We start from the raw sequence: 6,006 nt of genomic DNA on the forward strand, positions 1-6,006 counted from the left end.
TTTCCTTTTTTCTCTTACAAACAGAGCACTTATGAATATCTTTGACCATATATCCTTCCCTCCACCCTTTGTATAATTTATTTGGAATAAAGTCCTAGGATTGCTAGAATTCAAACTGATGAATCAAAAGATATGGCAACTCTTGTTTCAAGTTGTTATATTGCTCCCCTAGATGTTTACACCAGCCTACAATCCACCAATGTGTGTTAACAATAATGATATTAGGGGCAGCTAGGTAGCGCAGTGGATAGAGCACCAGCCCTGAAGTCATGAGGACCTCAATTCAAATCTGGCCTCAGACCAGACACACTTGACACTAGCTGTGTGACCCTAGGCAAGTCACTTAACCCCAATTGCCTAAAAAAACAAAAACAAAACAATAATGATATTAGCTAACGTTTATACAGCACTTACTACATGCCAAGCTCTGTGCTGAATGCTTGACAATTATTATCTCATTTGTTCCTCACAACCCTAGAAGAAGCTATTATGATTCTCATTTTACAGATGAGGTAACTGAGGCAAACAGCAGTTGAGTGACTTACCCAGCATCAAACAGCTGAGTGTCTGAGGCAGGATTTGAATTCGGATCTTCCCAACTCCAGGTGTAGCACTCTTATCTACTGCATCAGCTAGTACCTAATTCTCAGAGCCTTACGGCACATGGTATCTTATCTTCTTTTTTTTTTTTTTGCTATTTTTGCCATTCTAGTAGGTGAAAAGTAATCTCGTGAAGTTGCCTTAATATACATTTGTCTTATTATTAAGAAATTATAGCATCTTTCTATGTGGTTCTCTCCTCTTTGCATCTGCTGCCCTTCCTTGTTCCAATTCCAGAAAACAATAAGCCACTCCCAGCTTAAGGGGATCATGGCTAAATTTACCGTCACGTGACTAACTCAACGATTGATTGACAACGTCTCCCTTAGCCTCCTCTCCTCTCTGAATGGCGGGGCTTGAGGGCGGAATACTCCACTCTGCATCTGCTGCTCTGCCTGGTTTCAACTCTATGGGACTAGCTATGCCCATGGGTTAGCCCTGACGATCAGGTCCCATTTCCACCCTCCACCCTCCACCAGCCTTCTTTGGTGCGTTGCCTCTCCCTTAAGATTGTAAACTCATTGAGGGTAGGGACTTTGTTTTATAAATTTAATCCCCGGAGCTTAGCAGCATAGTGCTTGGCACGTTGTAGACACTGAATAAATGTTTATTGGATCATTAGATTAGAATGGATGTTAGCAGCTTATATTTGCTTCTTTGTAAATTATCTCCCCCTACCAGTCATTTATTCACCATGAAGAATCCTCCAACTGGAGATTCCACTCTCCTAACTGGTGTCTGCCTGCCCAGACCACTATTTGGGGAGGAGACCCCTCCAAGCTTCACCGAATAACCCACGATTTCTTCTCAACCATTACCTTACTCGGGGGTATACTGGTAAATGTCTAACAGGCTCTCCCAAAGACTCACAATACACTTTTAAGTTTTGTCTGCGTCTTTAATATTTTCTCCATCATTTTCTAAAGTCTAGACGATCAACAAAACGATAATAAATAAAGCCCTGATTCATAGCATTCACCAATTTACAAAGTTTAAATGCTTGCCCTGAAAATTTAATAATCAGCTCTGTATAGGCTGCACCAGCTGGCTCCAGCACGTACCTCCAGTCAGTCAACATTTATTAAGCAACTATTATATGCCAGGTACTGTGCTAAGTGCTGAAGATACAAAGAAAAGTAAAGATAGTCTGTGCTCTCAAGGAGCTATAGTCTGACTGCTCCTTCCTTCACTACCTCCTTCCAGTTCCCTTTTCCTATGTTGTCAATCACCATTAGAAATATAAACTTCTTAAAGGAAGGAACTATTTTGATTGCTTTTATTTGTATTCCAGCATTTAACATACTATTGGAAAATAATAAGCATGGAATAAATACATGATTTAATCTATTAAATTATTATTTAAATTATTTTGAATTATTATTATTAAACACTATGTGTTTCTCTCTCAAAAATATTACTTTTGGAGATATTGTTACTTTTAGATTCTGAATGTCAGTTTTATCTGACAAATTTATAATTTTTCCAATCTGTTTTTTTCTTTTAATTTTAAACATATTGCTTTTTGTTTTATAAAATATGCTCATCTTTGTATAACCAATCCCTTGGTTTTGTTTTCAACAATTTCTTCTTTTTGATTGATTAAAATGCCTCTGCTCCATAGTTGAGACAAATATTCTTTTTTCTTAAAGTTTTAAAGATATTTTCAAAAATTGAAGTTCACTGATCCAATTAGAGTCATTATTGCATATAATGTGAAGTAGGGATTCAAATGCAATTTGAGGCAAGAGGAGAAGGTATCATATACCTATTAAGTTTTCCCAGCAGTTTTTATTGAATTCTATCAAATTCCATTTCCAAGTTCTGTTGTTTTTTTCCTTAAAGAGTAGCTTACTGGACACTGGTATTTTATACACATTGCCAAACAATATACCAACATTTGATATATTAGAGTTAAAGGTGTAATGAAGTTATCTTCTTTTTATGTCCTTGTCCATTTCTTTTCCTCTATGCATTATGTTATAAAATTTTTTTGGATCACTGGTCTGAATCTCAAAAAAGTCATAACGAAATTCATATAAAAATAGATGGACAGGTATATTATTTTTAAATAATTATTTTTTAAAAATAGACCTGCAAAGTAGGACTAGTATAGCCAGATATCAATAAGTACAATAAAGTAGTAATTATAAAAACTATCTGATGCTGAGAAAGAATAGAGAAATAGATTAGTGGAATACAGAACCCAGAAATGGGTTCCCTTTTCCTCCCTCGTTGTCAACCTCTATTCCCTGCTTGTGGTGCCCAGGGTTCTCCTGCTCTCTTTACAGCATCCCCTTACTACAGAAAAGCTCGCATCTCAGAGCTCATATAGCAATCAACAAAGATATGGGATTAGTTATTGATGCTGCTATATATTTAAAGGAGCCAGAGACTTTCAATTGAATCATTTTTGTTGCATTGGATCAAGTTTTTCTATTTCAAAAGTCACTTTGAAAGAGATTATTTTTTTCTTAAACCTTGCTCCAAAGGGAAGATCTGATGAATATGAAACCAATGCATTATTTAAGTTGAAATTAAGATTTTAAAATTTTTTTCTAAGAGGAACATTTCTAAATAAGTGTATTACTCTAAAATAACTACAGTTAAAATCTGCAAACTACATGTAACTTTTCATTGGGGGGGTTCATTTGTTATTTTTAGATAAATTATTTCTAAAATAATGTTTCTAATTCTTCTAAAGATTTATAATTTTCCCAATGCTTATTTGCTCTCTTATTTTGTTGGGGGGGTTTTTAGAAATATAGATTCTATGTAAAATCCTATAACATACACTATACAAGCTTATAGGTAAATTGAGTTTGCATTGATGACCTGTATGTATGGTCATAGCAAAAGAAAAAATAATGCATTGGTCCTTTTAGTTCCTAAAATCTACTGGTTACATAGAAAAGATTAACTTTTAAAATTTGAGAGATTTAAGACCTTCCAACACATTCCTCTTCCTTGAATTAAAAAATAAATTGGCTTTTCATAGAGTACAATTAGGTGGATTTAGGACTGTTTTAATAATCAATCAGATGAGCTTAAAGAATTGTCATTAATGACTGGATGATAACTAGAAGGATGCTTCTAGTGGAGATTACCAGGGAACTAACCTTGACCCTATGCTGTTCAACATTTCTATAATTGTCTTTGAAGACTGCATAGATAACATGCAATAAAACTTGCAGATAACACAATAGAAGGGGAGAGCGCGGGCGGGGAGGGGGGGGGGAAGAGGATCCAAATACTGAAAAGAGTGGATCACAAATTTAGGATTCAAAAAGACTGTGACAAGTAGTCTGGGTGGCACAGTAGACAGACAGCTAAATTTAGAGTCAGAGGACATTGTTTTTAATCCAAGGCTTCGTAATTACTATCTGGGTGATTTTGGTAAATCCTTAATCTCAATGGACCTTAAATTCCTCATCTGTAAAGAAAAGAGGTTGGAAAGATGATTTTTGCATCCTCTTCCAACTCTAAACTGGCTTACGTTTTATACTGTTTACACATTTTGAGTGCAATCTTCTAAAACTCCCAGATCTTTTTCACAGAAACATGTAGCCATTTCTCCAACTTATATTTATGAAAAAAAATATTTTAATCCAAGTGTAGGGCCTATTCTGGTACTGATGTAAGTGTTAGTACTTGATACAACTAAGGAATCAATATTTTAAACTTTAAACATAAAGCTATTAAATTCTATCATGATAGATTTACCCCCAATATCCGTAAGTATCAACAGTATCTGTATCAGTAACCAAAGACAAATTAGACACATTGAAGAAAGACAGCTTCAAGACTCAATGAGGTTACATATTTATAAGTAGAAAAGATACACGAAGCTTTAGAGAACTTTATGAGTACCCCCACACACACAAAAGAAAGAAATGGACTCCAAGCAGCCAAGAGTTTGTTACCCATTTGCCACATACCCATTTGTATGTGAGCTCTTTAGTCTCAAGCCCACTTTTACCTGGACTCAGTTAAGTACTGGAGACAGAATGTGTCACAGAGTTTTGGAAGATGCTGTGCATTAAATGTTCTTACTGTACAACCTTAGTAAATATAGCTTTCAAAAACCTGATTAAGTCTGGCTGACTAATTGATATCAAATAATAACCATTGAAGGAAGTAAATCAGCAGAAGCTCTCAGGCCCTAGGCATCCACCCCACCAATGCATGTGGGATGGCAGAGTAGCTCAAGAGCATGTGCTACATTTTTATTTCAAAACAAATCTTTGTATTGAAATTCATCTGAATCATCTCAGAAAACATTTTTCATTTGATTTGCTAGGAATGAAAAATTTGACACCTAAATTGTTAACCCAGGATTAAAAGTAATTGAAAACTCCTAAAGCTTTAGAAATAGAATGGGAAAAAAAATCCCACCTATTTCTATTCTGTCCAAACTATCTCAAGACTATCACGTGAGTGGATTGAATACCACTACAATATGTACGTAAACACATGTATGTGTACAAATGTGTGTTTGTATAGATAGAGATATATTACAAAAAAATCTCGGAATAATAAAAAATTGTAAGAAATTATAAACATATATAAAATACATAAAAGTTATAATCTACACTAAGACCCACTTCTTGAAATTACATGACATAAAAAAAATGACACTGTATTGGGATTGTCACAAGGTTTCAATTCAGCTCCAGAGAGAGAGAGAGAGAGAGACTTCTGATCTGCATCCTTTAAATGTGATCAGAGAAGGAGAGATTAAAACGAGCTTGCCAAAAATGGTAATCTAGGCATTTTCTGGCTTAATGGTCAAAGGAAATTTCCTGAGTTTCATAAGCAAAGCCTTCGCTTCCCAGAAAGCCAAGGCATTCACATGCCAGAGGATTAAGAAAGTTCAAATGAAGTGTACATACATGACCTGACTTTTCCCCCATGTCACTAAATCCATATTTTTAGGTTTTTTTCATCACTAATTAGTAACCAGGGAACTTTCATCCTTGCATTGATATTCACACTTGGTATTTACAAGCTATGTCATTATCTAAGATGACCATATGCCAATATGCAGAGTTGCACATGGATTAAGTGACTTTTAACTATAATTATAATCAGACTTGATAGTGGAAAACATTCTAAAATGATAGCATGGTGAAAATATTCCATTTTCTGGAACTGCATGGGAAGCTTTTCAATGATAAACTTTTTTTTCTCAAAAAGGAATATTTTAAACGAAGTTTTACATAAAAAATTTTGAACAAAGATAAATAAAAGTAGAAGAAGTATGTTGTAGTGGAAAGAACAGTGGATTTAGGATTAGAATTCAATTTCAGTTGAAAAAAATTAAGTACCTACTATGTGAAAACTATTGTACCACATGACTGAAAGATTTAATACATGGGTAGCTGGAAAGGTGGTGATGCCCCCATGAGG

The sequence above is a fragment of the Phascolarctos cinereus genome, unplaced genomic scaffold (assembly GCF_003287225.1).
Source record: "Phascolarctos cinereus isolate Bilbo 61053 unplaced genomic scaffold, phaCin_HiC Scaffold_726;HRSCAF=1367, whole genome shotgun sequence".
Classification (NCBI taxonomy): Eukaryota; Metazoa; Chordata; class Mammalia; order Diprotodontia; family Phascolarctidae; genus Phascolarctos; species Phascolarctos cinereus.